General features: G+C 45.7%; 1 long non-coding RNA gene across 1 annotated transcript; it reads right to left on the bottom strand.

The window, feature by feature from the left end:
* Positions 1-9,314: 9,314 nt before the first annotated feature.
* On the bottom strand, positions 9,315-15,327 carry LOC121275270. The gene is made up of 3 exons (XR_005942374.1): positions 15,251-15,327; positions 11,490-11,754; positions 9,315-10,941 (listed from the first exon to the last, which is right to left on the bottom strand). It is a non-coding gene; the product is annotated as an uncharacterized LOC121275270 (long non-coding RNA).
* Between the last annotated feature and the right edge of the window lie 274 nt (positions 15,328-15,601).

The following is a 15,601-nucleotide window of genomic DNA, read 5'->3' as shown; positions in this document are numbered from 1 at the left end:
AAAACTAGGTAAATTGCAACCACCATTCATACATCATACACATTCCCTGGGCCAACATACACACTGCTACAGCTGGTAGAATAAGAGGATAGATTAAGATGTTTTATAGTTCACGAAGAAGATGAGTCAAACAAATAAATATATGGTTAACTGTACTTTGGCTGGTCTTGATGCAGTGATTTCACGTTGTGGCCATTTTATTCAGGTATCTTCCTAGGTGTAGATGTATGGAACAGATTTCCATGTTTTATTCCCAAAAGATCTCGGTTTTAGTAGATTTCTCTTTTTAGGATAGTTACTTTGAAAATCCAGATGTAATAGCTTCGAGAGAGAGAGAGAAACAGCTTCATTACAACTTTTCAGTAAAATATTCTGATCTCTCCTTGTCATCTCTCTGGCTTGATAAAACAGTTCTTAAAAGCCCTGCTGGCTTAATATTCCAGAGGAATTTGGTTACTATGGCCTGAATTTTCCTGTTGGTGATTTGGGGGCGGGGCCCGCTCAACGACAGGAAACTGATGCAGGATGATGTCGAAAGGAACCCCCAATGTCATCCCGCCCAGTTTAAATATTCAGGAAGGCGGGGGGACAGTGAAATCAGCTGTCCACCGGCCGACCTGTCAATGGCCAATTGAGTCCATTGACAGGATAACTAAGGTAATTAAAGGCCCTGCCCATCCAACCTTAAGGTGGGCTTCTGATAATAAAATCAGACCTCATCCACTGGCGGGATGAGGTTTCATGTCTGTTTTAAAAATCTTAAATAAACTTTATGTGAGATTTATTAACATGTCCCATCTCATGTGACATTGTCACATGAGGGGGACATGTTAATACTTTCTTTATTTTTCTATTTTGACACTTTGAAGCACTGTCTGTGATCTCCTTAGTCTCAGGGAGCAGTGCGTTCTTTCGCACGCATGCACGAAAGTGCACAATTTGACAGCTGGGGAATCCCTCCCCTCCCCGCACAGGAAGCGTCCAGTGCCTCCCGTTGGGCAGACCGCTGGGTGGGCTTTAATTGGCCCGCCCACTTAAAATGGCGGTGGGGCCCACTTCGGCGGCGGAGTTCGGCTGCCCACCCGCTGCCGAGCTGGTGGGGCCCGCCCGCCAACCTAGGGCAAAATTCTGCCCTATGTCTGCTGTGGTCATTGATTTATAGAACAGGTAATTGCATTCTGATGTCTCATCTCAGAAACTTTTGAAGAGTTTCAAGATAGCGTAAAGCCAACAGGAGATGGGAGAATTAAAAATTGTATCTTTTAAAATAAAGCCACATCCTCATAACATTCTGAATACATTACACTGCCTCCCCCTTCCAACAGGAAAGTATTTTTGTTTCTTTTCAATAACAAAGAACCAAGCTTTCTTTCCATATTCCCTTCTTTGATACACATTTAAAAGGCTATGAATTGCAGATGAAACAGATTCCTTTTTGGTTGAAAACATGCATCTTACACAATATTTTGTAAGCTTAACACCCAATAAAATACTGAAAATATGAACTGATGCATTTCAAGTTCTTATTTCAACTAGACTTATTTCGACACTTGTGCAATTGAATGTGTATGCACTTCACAATTATGTTAACTAAATATTGCTTTGGTGTGCTTCAAAGTATATGTGTATATATATATGTGTGTGTGTGTATATAGCTATATATTAGAATGCAAATAAGCGGATCTTTATGATAATGCTTGGCATAATTACAACTGGATTTTTAAAAAAACTATGTCTACAAATCAAATTTAGTAACTGGTTTACAAAGCCTTCTTGATCTCTTTACAGGTTTTGGTGTAGAGTCAGATTTTGGACTGTTTGGTTTTGGTTTCTTTCTCAGTTCAAGTCAGAACTGGTTCAAACGCTGTCATGAGCTTGTGATCAAGTGGATCATACTTGTGTTTTGGTTCATTCCCTTGCTGAGTTTACGTGAGCAACATGAACATTTCTAACCTTCATGCTAATTGTAACCAAGTTACACAAACTCTGCTACATTTTCCACATTCCACTTGTGCAAATTGTGAAGGGTAATCAGAACACAAACAAACTAATTTTAATTAAAACTGTATTCCTTTTTGTTTGAGTTATACTGGTGTTTATGGCTGAACTGTAAGTATTCAACTTTAACAGGCAAGTCTGGTAGGATCAGACTCAACCATATCCTTAACCTTCACTTCATCAAAAGCTCACTGGGGATATATCAAGTAATAGAGTGTGGAGTTGTTCTGTACTTCAGTAGAAAACTAGCCAATCACTATTTCATACCAAGTTTTAAACACCCATGCAGCACTTGTTTCTTGAGTGCTCCTTTCGCTATCCTAACAGATCTTGAGCTGCTCCATTTGATGTCGGATAGTGAGGAGAAGTAAGGATATGTTTGATATTGTTTTACTCCATGAAATTTTGAAATGGAATAGAATGAAACTGAGGGCTGTTCTGAGACAATCTCCTCCAGTAATCCAAGACAAACAAAAATAGACTTTAACTCATCTGTTGTTCATTCCATATTGGTGCTTTAACCCACGTGCTTTACTTCGATCCACTTCAAGTGGTTATCAATGAGTACCAAGGAATTGTCATTTTCCTTTTCACAGAAGTCTACATGAATGTTTTGAAATGGTCGATCATGACTGCAAAAGGGTTTTTGAAAGCTTGCTTCTACAGTTTTGGAAGACAGTACATTTGCTTATCAGTGTCTAGACCAGACCAATAAACAAATCCGATAAAAGCAAAACACTGCGGATGCTGGAAATCCAAAACAAAAACAAAAATACCTGGAAAAACTCAGCAGGTCTGGCAGCATCTGCGGATAGGAGCACAGTTAACGTTTTGAGTCCGAATGACCCTTCAACAGAACTAAGTAAAAATAGACGAGAGGTGAAATATAATCTGGTTTAGGAGGGGTGTTGGGACAAAAAGAGCTGGATAGAGGGCCAGTGATAGGTGGAGATAACCAAAAGATGTCACAGACAAAAGGAAAAGAGGTGTTGAAGGTGGTGATAGTATCTAATGGAATGTGCTAATTAAGGGTAGAAAGCAGGACGAGCAAGGTACAGATAGCCCTAGTGGGGGTGGGGTGGGGGGAAGGGATTGAAATAGGCTAAAAGGTAGGGATAAAACAATGGATGGAAATACACTTAAAAATGATGGAAGTAGGTGGGAACAGAAAAATCTATATATATTTTTGGAAAAAACAAAAAGGAGGGGGAAAATCAGAAAGGGGGTGGGGATGGAGGAGAGAGTACACAATCTAAAATTGTTGAACTCAATATTCAGTCCGTAAGGCTGTAAAGTGCCTGGTCGGAAGATGAGGTGCTGTTCCTCCAGTTTGCGTTGAGCTTCACTGGAACAATGCAGCAAGTCAAGGACGGACATGTGGGCATGAAAGCAGGGTGGGGTGTTGAAATGGCAAGTGACAGGGAGGTCTGGGTAATACTTGCACACAGACCGAAGATGTTCCGCAAAGTGGTCACCCAGTCTGCGTTTGGTCTCTCCAATGTAGAGGAAACTGCATTGGGAGCAACGAATGCAGTAGACTAAGTTGAGGGAAGTGCAAGTGAAATGCTGCTTCACTTGAAAGGAGTGTTTGGATCCTTGGACGGTGAGGAGAGGGGAAGTAAAGGGGCAGGTGTTGCACCTTCTGTGGTTGCATGGGAAGATGCCGTGGGAGGGAGTTGAGATGTAGGGGGTGATGGAGGAGTGGGCCAAGGTGTCCCGGAGGGAACGATCCCTGTGGAATGCCGCCAGTGGGGGGGGGGGGGGGGGGGGCGCGGTTGGCGGTGGGTGGTGGTGAAGGGAAGACATGTTTGGTGGTGGCATCATGCTGGAGTTGGGGGAAATGGCGGAGGATGATCCTTTGAATGCAGATGCTGGTGGGGTGATAAGTGAGGACAAGGGAGACCCTATCATGTTTCTGGGAGGGAGAAGAAGGTGTGAGGGTGGATGCGCGGGAGATGGGTCGGACACGGTTGAGGGCCCTGTCAACCACCGTGGGTGGAAAATCTCAGTTAAGGAAGAAGGAGAAGATGTCAGAGGAACTGTTTTTGAAAGTGGCATCATCTGAACAGATGCGACGGAGGCGAAGGAACTGAGAGAATGGGATGGATTCCTTACAGGAAGCGGGGTGTGAGGAGCTGTAGTCAAGGTAGCTGTGGGAGTCGGTAGGCTTGTAATGGATATTGGTGGACAGTCTATTACCAGAAATTGAGACAGAGAGGTCAAGGAAGGGAAGGGAAGTGTCAGAGATGGAGGGGCGGAGATTGGAAGCAAAATTAATACATTTTTCCAGGTCCAGACAAGAGCATGAAGCAGCAACGAAGTAATCATCGATGTACCGGAGAAAGAGTTGTGGGAGGGGGCCATAGTAGGACTGGAACAAGGAATGTTCCACATACCCCATAAAGAGACAGGCATAGCTGGGGCCCATGTGGGTACCCATAGCCACTCCTTTTATTTGGTGGAAGTGAGAGGAGTTTAAGGAGAAATTGTTCAGTGTGAGAACAAGTTCAGCCAGACAGAGGAGAGTAGTGGTGTTCGGGCCTCTGTTCGAGGAAGAAGTGGAGAGCCATCAGACCATCCCCCCCACCCCCACACCCCAGCTCTCATGCCCACATGTCCATCCTTAGCTTGCTGCATTGTTCCAGTGAAGCTCAACGCAAACTGGAGGAACAGCACCTCATCTTCCGACTAGGCACTTTACAGCCTTCCGGACTGAATATTGAGTTCAACAATTTTAGATCATGAACTCTCTCCTCCATCCCCACCCCCTTTCCGACTTTCCCCCTCCTTTTTGTTTTTTCCAATAATTTATATAGATTTTTCTGTTCCCACCTACTTCCATCATTCTTAAGTGTATTTCCATCCATTGTTTTATCTCTACCCTTTAGCCTATTTCGATCCCTTCCACCCACCCCACCCCAACTAGGGCTAACTGTATCCTGCTCATCCTACTTTCTACCCTTAATTAACACATTCCATTAGATAATATCACCACCTTCAGCACCTCTTTGTCCTTTTGTCTGTGACATCTTTTGGTTATCTCCACCTATCACTGGCCCTCTATCCAGCTCTTCATGTCCCAACCGCCCCCCCCCCCACCTTAAACCAGATTATATCTCTTCTATTTTTACTTAGTTCTGTTGAAGGGCCACTTGGACTCGAAACGTTAACTGTGCTCCTATCCGCAGATGCTGCCAGACCAGCTGAGTTTTTCCAATAAACAAATCCTCTTGCTATGGATTTCATTCCGACAATTACTGTGAGTTCTTCCAGAATTCTATCTCTCAAAAAACTAAGTACTACCATCCTGTGACTACACTTGATGCAGTACTGCTCACATGATTATGCGTTGATTATGGAATTATTTCTGTTTCTCTTATTATGTACTGGTTTATCTCTGTCCAACCATAGACTCTTTTCAACACTGCAGCTACAAGTTCAGTTGCAGTGATTGGAAAATCATTATCTACTATCCCTAATGTGAAGATTGCACTTTCACAGACTATTTCTGAGTCCTCATGCGGCAAATGCGGCTTGGGCGCTACTACAATTGAGGGCGTCTATATCACTGTCATCAGGCTTCACTCGCACACCATTTTTCTCTAGCTTCTTTTGCTCCTCTTCAACCTGAGTTTTGAGAGCACAAGGAACTGGCCTAACCTTGCAATATACTGGCTTTGCATCAGGCCTGATTCGGATGTGTGTATACGCACAGATTATGCCTTCATAGCTGGCCTCAAAAATATTGTTCTATCTATTCAATAGCTGATCAAATTTCTTGATAGTCTCACTTGAAAAGCATGCTTCTAATCTGATCTCAGTTTGCAAAAGAAGTCTTTGACTACTAACCCTGCTTTGTTAACAAGTCTCAGTACACTAATGAGTGACTTGAGGGACTTGCCCTTATATCTGACATTGCACTGCATTTGCCACACATTTCTAACACCTCACCAGAGTAGGTTTTCAATTGAACTGTGCTTTCAGTTAGAGATACATCACTGAATTTGCTGTTGTACATTTTTGAAAAAGTTGCAACGTAGTGATAAATTCTGCAGTTCACAATGTACTCACTGACTGTTTCACTATACTGCCTGACCGAGGGACCTGGCATCAGGAAAAGGGAGACACTGAGATGCCTCCCCTCATCCCCATGACCTTCTTCCCATGACTCCCTTCCCACCATCACTCATCTATGCCTGAGGCCTTGGGGGGTATAGTACCAGAAGCAGCCATCGCCTCCCCATTAGTGCTGCTGAGTGCAGAAGATCTGCTGGCCTCTGATTGGCCAGCAACTCTTGGTGGGCAGGACTCCTGACCCAGGGGCACTTGATCCTGGGGGTTGGCCTGCTGCTGGCCTGTTAAGTGCCTAGGTGGCACAAGATGTGACAGGCCGTCCCGAAAAGAGACGACATGGGTCTCTCACAGGCTCTCTAGATGGCGACTGAGACCCCCGTTACCTCCACAAGATTCCATACTATATATAGCGAATGCAAGGCAGCAAAAAAGATCCTTATGGCAAAGCATCGGATTAAAAAGTGTATAATTAACACTACATTGCCACATTCTATAGTTTAAAGCAATACTTTGTCATTGCTTGAATTATTTTGAGAACTAAACTTAGCGAATCATTTAAAGTACCAATTATTCTTTGCCCCATTTGTGGCCAATATTCATAATTGCAGTTGTAATCTTGGACTAAATGGGCGGGGGTTGCTTGTACACATTATTGAAAAGACGATTGTAATACTGATCTACAACCACTGATGAAGTTCAACAGACAGAATTTTCCAGTCCCACTAGTGGTGGCTTTTGGCGGGTGGGTGGAGAAAATTCAGAGTGAGGCCCAAAGTCTCAATTCTGCCAGCAGGAAAATGAGTTGTAATTTTCCCCTCACCACTTTCATGGTGGGATGATGGCGGGTCAGCTTTCCCACTGATCCTTGTCGGGATCCTCATTTGCATGTATTAACATGTCATGAATACTCATTAAATAGGCAAGTTGCCGGAATCACAAACTCCTTCCCAATTAAATTCTGTCTTTTGAACTTCATCAGTGGTTGTAGATCAGTATCACAATCATCTTTTCAATAATGTGAATAAGCAACCCCAGTCCATTTAGTCCAAGATTACAAGTGCAATTATCAATATTGGCCACAAATGGGGCAAAGAATAATTGGCACTTTAAATTCCCAATGGCGTGGCTCTGAATCACAACCGGATATGAGTAGTGTGCAGTTGTCCAACATTACTTCACTCGGGACTCCAAGGTGCGTGCAACATTCAAAGCCTACCTGCAACAGCGCTGCTCCGAGTCATCAGCAATACCAAAGCTGCAGTGTAAGGCAAGACTGGTGGGGGTGTCTAGTGGGGATGCTTGCGGTGGGTGCCTGGGATGTCCAGTGGGGTTGCTCACGGTGGGTGCCTCAGGTGTCCAGTGGGGCTGCTCACGGTGGGTGCCTCAGGTGTCCACTGGGGCTGCTCATGGTGGGTGCCTTAGGTGTCCAATGGGGCTGCTGATGGTGGGTGCCTCAGGTGTCCAATGGGGCTGCTCATGGTGGGTGCCTTGGTTGTCTAGCGGGGCTGCTCACGGTGGGTGCCTCAGGTGTCCAATGGGGCTGCTCATGGTGGGTGCCTCAGGTGTCCAATGGGGCTGCTCATGGTGGGTGCCTTGGTTGTCTAGCGGGGCTGCTCACGGTGGGTGCCTCAGGTGTCCAGTGGGCCTGCTCACGGTGGGTGCCTCAGGTGTCCAATGGGGCTGCTCACGGTGGGTGCCTCAGGTGTCCAATGGGGCTGCTCATGGTGGGTGCCTCAGGTGTCCAATGGGGCTGCTCATGGTGGGTGCCTCAGGTGTCCAATGGGGCTGCTCATGGTGGGTGCCTCAGGTGTCCAATGGGGCTGCTCATGGTGGGTGCCTCAGGTGTCCAATGGGGCTGCTCATGGTGGTGCCTCAGGTGTCCAATGGGGCTGCTCATGGTGGGTGTCTTGGTTGTCTAGCGGGGCTGCTCACGGTGGGTGCCTCAGGTGTCCAGTGGGCCTGCTCACGGTGGGTGCCTCAGTTGTCTAGCGGGGCTGCTCATGGTGGGTGCTGTGCTTCTCCGGGAGAACTGCGCTCAGTGTGTGCTGCGTGTCTCAGGCAGGGCTACACTCTACTAACAGAAACCAGCATGGGGACCGGATGAGGGTCTGTCTGACAGACACTTGAGGGTGAAGGGAACAGGAAGGGTTGATGAGGGAGGAGGGAGAAGATGGCAGGCAGAGGGAAGATTAGGGGTGTTGGAGCTGGAGCCTAACATGGGAGGGGTGAATGCAGATGTGGCAGGGGGGTGGATGGGCTTATTTTGGCATGAATGGGAGGAGATGCTTGCAGACTCTAGAGTAGGGAGGTTGGAGGTTTAGTGTAGCATCAGATGGAAGGGTTGCACACACACACTCATGTCTGCGGGTGGGGATGGTTAAGGCTCACACAAGAGGGAAAGGTTACACAGAGACTCATGGAAGGGGGGAGGGAAATGGTGTTGTGGGTAGTCTTGAAGGAACAGTGGGGCCAAGTACAGACAGTCAAAGTCCCTGGACTGAGGCTGAAAGGTTGGGTTGAGAGATTAAAGGCAGTCCTGGGGCTCTGTGGACCATTTCACAGGGCTATGCATGGCACACGCACCTTGTGGTGCCACTCCATGGAGGGATAAGGCATTTGTGCTTAATGAGGGTCAGGCGCATGTTGGTGTGCAGGACATGGTCTTTGTCTCACACTCGGTGGTCCTGGGGGTGTCTGGCTCGGTAATGGATTGTAGACGGGATGCTCATGATCAGAGAAGCATCTTCAGCCTGTAAATGGGGAAAATGTAATAAAGGGAGATATACTTGAAGGTCTCAGAGTGGGATGAGGGGTCCAGCTGATGGCCACATAGCCTTAAGGTGGGGACAGGTGAGGTCCACTTGAGGCATAGGGATATCCATAGTGATAGGTTCAGTGGGGAGGACAGGAATGTCCACAACAATAACTCTAGGCCCCGGATTACTGGGGGAGGTTGGAAAATTACTGGAAGGAGGTCTACCTGCACATCTGAGATTCCAGGATATTCGAAAGGATTTGAATAGTGACAGGGGAAGGGTCGAAGCTGGTCTGGAAGTAGAAGTGCAGCACCACCATCTTGAGACCTCGAATCAATGACGCAGTTTAAAAATGAAATGTAAAGAAATCTCCACAGGAAGGGCCTCAGGCAGTGTGGGAGGAGCCCATGGCTGGACTCAGGGGCCCTTTCAGGGGGCAGCCTCATGCTTGTTAGATTCTCAACATGGAAATGAAGGGTCACCTTATAGAAATCATGAAGACTTTATTGAGAACTGAGTTAGTGGCGCAATATAATGATGCACTTTTACACGAGACAACAACAGTCAATGGGATCATATTCGAAGTAGTCTAATTGAGCATTTAAATGTCAGGGATGTGAGAAGGGAAAAGGCATCCAGCCATTAAGGGAGCACAGCTGCTGGATATCTGCAGGATGCTCAATTAAACCCTGAAAAGCACATTGTCCAATTGACATGGGTTAGGGGCCAAAAGGCATTCAGTCATTCAAATAGTGCAAGGCAAGCTTAATCTCTAATTCAAATTAGGGATCATATGAGTGCTTTTAGTGAGGTTGACCATAGTATGGCTGTGCCCAAGCCTCTTCTATCCTCTATGGGCTTGAGAGGTCAGGTTGTTGGGGTGGCTTCTTTGGCACCCATAATCTGTGAGGGAGTTCCACAGCCACAAGGGCATGACAGGGAAAGGCGAGTAGCATAGATACAGCACTAGGACATGACAGTGGCTTTCTGGCTAAGAGTGGGCTGTCTACTATAGTTGGTCAATCTAAATTCATCTGTTGGATCTATCTGTCAATAGGGAGAAGGAGAATTTAATAATAGAGGCTGCGCTCAATGTTGCCTTCTTGATGGCAGTACTTAGATTGAGGAGGAGAAGAAGGGCCTGATGCCGTCTAACACAGCTTAGAGAAGACCCCTGGCCTGAGGTGCATGGTCCATGCACCATGGGGAGCCCAAGGAAGAACCAGAGGCTGAAGAAGTTAGACTCATCCCACAGACACAACTGGCACGACCAAAGGTTTACCAAAGATACCTCTCCTATTTGGAGATGAATGAGAGAGTACCGCACATGTCTGCGATTGTCAAGAGATCTGGTGGATCATATCTATCACATTCTGTGGGAGGATCTAATACCACATGGACTGGGAGGCCATCCTCTGCCAATGGCCTCGAAGGTCACCTCCACACTCAAGATATTTGCAAGCGGCTGGTCCAGGGATCCACAGGGGACCCATGCAGGATCTCTCAGTCCTCCACACATAAATGAATAAAGGAGGGGACAGATGCCCTCTACACCTCTACAGTAAGGCTCACCATTATGTAAACTCTGCAATGGATGACGCTAACCAGGCTGCTAGATATTTGGATTTGCGGCTGTCTGAGTCTTCCCTAGAGTACAGGTCGATTGCACACGTGCCACTTGAAGAGCTCCATGGCAACAGTCCCTGATCTTTATTTAACTGGAAATGGTTCCACTCCCTCAACGTTTAGTTGGTTCACGATCATCAGAAGCACATCATGCATGTTTGTGTCAGGTATTCTGGGAGTTCTCATGACTCCTACACCCTGAGTCACTCCCAGGTGCCACAGATATTCAAAGGGTCATAGCGCTTACAGGGTTGGCTGCTGGGTGACAAGGGCTGAACAGGTGGCTCATGACGCCTGTGTGTCATCCTCAAAGCGTCTTAGAGAAGAGATACAACATGGCGCACTTTGCGACAAGATCCATCACATTGGGATCCTGAAGATGTGCTTCTGATGTTTGAACCTATAGGTGGGGCTCTGCAGTACTCTGCACAAAGGGTGTCCTGCATCATTGTAGTCTGTTGCTCCCTTCACAACCTGTCATCTGGGCCTGTAAGTGCGAGAAGAAAAATTTAGCTCAAAAACAGGCTGAATACAACATTGTATGTCACTCGCTGTGAATGTCAGGATGTAATGAACTCATGGAGGGCCCATCTGTAATGGGTTGCTGGGAGAGGCTATCTCGCCTTCACTACAGAAGCGATCCCTGTCCTCCCCTGTGAACTCAGCAGCATCCTCCTCAAATTGATTGAGATCTAGAATGTCAGCTGTCCCTCATCCAGTCTGGCATCCCTCCCTCTTGTGGGAAAGCTTGGCCTGCATGATGACAAGGGGTTGGAATGTGATGAGAAGGGATGGAGCAGAGGTTGGGAAGGATGCATGCCTGCTGTGTGTGCTGGGCCCTCCCCAATAAGGGCTGGGGATGGTGCTTGTGCAGCATAATAGATGAGATACTGGTGATGTTAAACTGTCAGTGAGAAATTCAATGCAGGTATCTCCCTTGCTAATATTGTGTGAGATCCCTAAGGAGTGTAACCCTTTGAGTGCTTGATGCCATTATGAGAGTGTAAGTTTGGAGTGTGCTGAAGGTAGACTTACCCTGGCAGTGTGAATTAGATCATTCATCCTCTTCTGGCACTGCAGGGCATTTTGTTGGTGGTTGCCCATGACACAGACGTCCTTTGCAACCACCTTCCAGGCCGATGAGGTGATGGTCCCTCCTGGAACCATCTCTCAGGTAAAGGACATCCTGGAGTTGGCAGACACCTCTATTAAAGACTCCAGTGCGTCGTGGCTAAACCTTGGGGTTATATTCTTCTTTGTTCTGGGGGCCATTTCAGGGCTGGTGGTGAACACAGCTGGGCTGCAAAGAATGAATGTCAATGTTCAATTAGTGTTTAAATATGGCACCAGGACCTTCGACCCCATTAGGTGACAGTGGGTGGATGAATCAGTGGCAGCTCCACCATGTGATTTGGAGAGCTGCTCACCGATGCGTAACTAATGAGCTTCCTAGTGTAAAATCAGGTGTGAAATCCCACCCGCAACGCAGCGGGAAACATGCTGCTTACCCTGCCCACCACCGCACTTAGCCTCCAGAGCGGAAAATTCCACCTAATGATTAGAAGAAGGGATTTGAGTTAAATATCATCCACTGAAAACTAAAACCCATTAATGTCTTAACACATGAAAAAATAACCAAAAGATAGCAACAAAACTAAATAGTTGGTGTAGTTCAACTTCTGAAATGACAATTGTTGACATTAGAAACTATAAACTTGACAGCTTGACAGTGGTTCTGTAATCTGAATAAAAAGGAAATTGAAGCTCAGTATGAGGGTGAAACTATTCAACCAATTATATGGAATTAAATGCTGATCTTTAAGAAATGAAAATAAAAGCTGGTTGTGAGAAGAATGCTGGGAAGAATATTAAGCAGCAGAATCAAACTTCTCTTTTGTTAAAAATCTTACATGGTGCATATGCTTCCTATGCCATATTCCAGAAAGCCAGTTGGTGAAGGATAGAACTGGGGCCAATCTTTATACACTGTGATATTTATTTACATTACAAACATACACCCATCCACCCAAAATAATTAGTTTTAGTCTGTGTCTATTTTTCAGAGGCTTAAGTGAATAAACACCACCTGCATACAAATAATAGATTCCCTTCTGTCTTCAAATAAAAATTCAAGTTTATATGTACAAATTACTTCAAAATCCTGCGGAAAGCAGGACCCCTAAGAATTTTTCCATACATTGTTTTTGTAAAACAGTCAGACAGATGATGACTTGTACCCACCTATTTAATTTTAGAGATTTCCTTTCTCTCCAGCATTTGTTGCAAGTCAACTAGGTTAAGCCATAAATTTTTCTCACTCACAGTTTTGGTACAGTGTATTCACATGTGAAGATATAACGTAGCCTTTATAACAAAATGTCATTTCATCATGATGATGGGCAGAATTTAATGCCCTCTCCTGAAGTGAGTTTGGAGGCAGGGGGCATTTAATCCGGCAGGAGGGTGACATGTGGGGACCCTGCCACATTTCTGCCTCTGCCCCAATTAGGTCCGGCGCACAAAGGCTTATGTATGGCCTTCCCACCCTGCTGCCAACTGAGACCCTTAAATGGACAATTAATAATCATTTAAGTACCTTATTTTGCTGCTGCTGCTGTTATTCAACAAGCAGTGGGCAGGGGAGACGCCATGTGGGAATCCCATAAAGCAAATCCTTGGGGGGGGTGGGGGTGGGGTTGGCGTAAGGGGAGGCCTTGTTCAAAAGCAGTCATTGGGAAGGTGAGAGCCCGCAGTGAGCCACACCCCTGTCCTTGCTGCCAATCACCCTCTCTCACGCAACCCCTATCCCGCTCTCACTCACATTTGGCCTGGAGCTCATCGGCGAACCTGGGTGGGTGCATTGCCAATAGCTGCCACCACTTCTGCTGGCACTGCCTGCAATGCATAGTTGCAAGTCTCTAACCTCCGTGCCAAGGGAGATTGATCCCGGGAAAGGCCTGCCACTGGCCACTTAGTCACCTGACAGGCACTTAATTCGGTGGGCCTTCTCCAGAGGATGCAACACAGGGCTCTCATGGCTCTCCAGTCAGCTACGTCACCTACATTAAACACTGCCTGATGTCTTCAAAGTAAAAAACCGACCTGCACAGTTGCGCAGTTGGTCTTTAGAAGTGCGCTTGGAAATGTTTTAGAGATGCATGGTTTCCCAGAATGCTTTTCTTTTCTTTTGATTTGGGGTAGTAAGAGGTTGTGACACTTATATAACAATGATGCTTTAAATTATGGATGTTTCAATTTTGTTTATAGCATTGCATTATGTATGTGAAAACCAGCAAAAAAGTTTTTTTTTATTCCTTTACAAGCAATTACTGTACAGAAATAACTGATAGTGTTGCTGCCTTTCATTTTCTGAATTCCCAGTATGCTTCTATATGTAGGAATATCTGTCTTATAATCCTGAAATTTCCAACTGTGTCCCTCGTGTTACTGAATTGAGTTACCATTTCTAGCTCTGGTTAAATGACATTCATGTCACTATAGCTCTTGCTTTTATAGCTTCTTGAGTCATTTAAAGACAGCAATGTTCTTCAGTGAATGACTTGAGAAACACAAATGTAACAAACTGTTGGCCTTTTCCCTCAGTTGCTTAAAGTTACAACAGAACTATTCCTCTCTGTATCCTCAGAATATATAAGCTGCAGATTTAGACCCCATATGCCTGTAGTTTTGGTGCTATACGTCTGTTTCAGTAACAAAATTGCATCCACATGCACATGCACCCTTCCTGTGCGGTTGCACTGAACACCATTTTAGCCATGTGTGCAGGTGTACCGAGTATGCTTTGAAGTATACAGAATAGGCAGATTGTGTATCAGTCAGTGTATAATGCTGATTTGACACCAGTGCTGCGATTTTCAACCTCACCATTTCAAGTAATCTCCTCCCAGAAGCACAGAACATGGGGTTCGGCAGCAGGAAGGGCCTCCCGCCTGCACTATTTAAACGAATCATCAACCATGTGCAGGTTAGGTGCTGATTAATCTCTGCTGGCTCTGTTTGAATTTGAGAAAGAGCTTGGTGGTTTGCTGAGTTTGTTACAGTTGATGAAGCTGACTGGGAGCAGCACTACGGATTGAAAAGATGTTGCTTGTGACTTCAAGGGTTCTGGTCAGGTCACTTGCTCCCAGTCTGTAGCTGCAATCCTCCTGAGGCTGCAGCATGAGGGAAAGATGGAGCAGAGGTGATAAAAAAAGAGGGTGAGCTGCTTGCAGAGGGAGGAGGAGAAAGAGAAGTTCCAGGAGCACTTCTCTTATCTCCCCCAAAGCCAGGAACAATTTGTGCATTGCCTGCACTTTAGGAAGTAAGTTCTCACCAAACTCTTCACCGCTGCTGCCACTGAGCAGGACAAGGACAGTGCTGCCGCTGGCTGTCAAGGTGATTAGTCCTGAATTTCTTTGCACCAGAATCTTTCTAGGCTGAAGCAATTGATGTTCTAATTTGCTGTTTTCTGTTTTTGAAACATCACATTAAACAGTGGCTGCTAGACGACAAGTGTCACTGCTCACCTTCTGGGAGCTGAGACAGCCGGACCTGCAAGGGACACTTCTATTCGGGCGGCGGTTAAATCAAAGGCGAGGCTCGGGGCCTTCACTCACCTTTTGGGAGCAGAGACAGCCGAACCTGCAAGTGACACTTCTATCTGAGCTGCAGATAAATAGAGGGTGAGGCTTGGGGCCTTCACTCACATTCTAGGAGCTGAGACAGCTGAACCTGCGAGCGACACCTCTACTCAGGCAGTAGATAAATAGAGGAAGAGGCTTGGTGCCTTCACTCACCTTCCAGGAGCATAAACAGCCAGACCTGCAAAGAACATCTCTACTTCGGCAGTGGGCTGAGTTTGAAAAAAATCAGGAGTGACATCACAGGAAAACCGTAAGTTCTTTGGTTGGCTGCTATTAGGAAGAGTGTTTAAATAACTTAAAACTAGAGAAACCTATCATTTATAAAGAAGTAGCTACTTGAATTTCAGTAAGGAACACTAGCAATAGGGAAGTAAAGTAAATCAAGTCAAAGTGAAATTAAGTGATAAAGTAAAGCAAAGTAAGATAAAATTAGTGTAAGTGTAGTAAAGTTAAATTACTAGTGATCTATTCTACTCATTCTACTCATTCTAAATGTAATAAATA

Source organism: Carcharodon carcharias, chromosome 2 (genome assembly GCF_017639515.1).
Source record: "Carcharodon carcharias isolate sCarCar2 chromosome 2, sCarCar2.pri, whole genome shotgun sequence".
NCBI lineage: Eukaryota > Metazoa > Chordata > Chondrichthyes > Lamniformes > Lamnidae > Carcharodon > Carcharodon carcharias.
The sequence above is the reverse complement of the archived record's forward strand: the minus strand, read 5'-3'. Positions and strand labels throughout refer to the sequence as shown.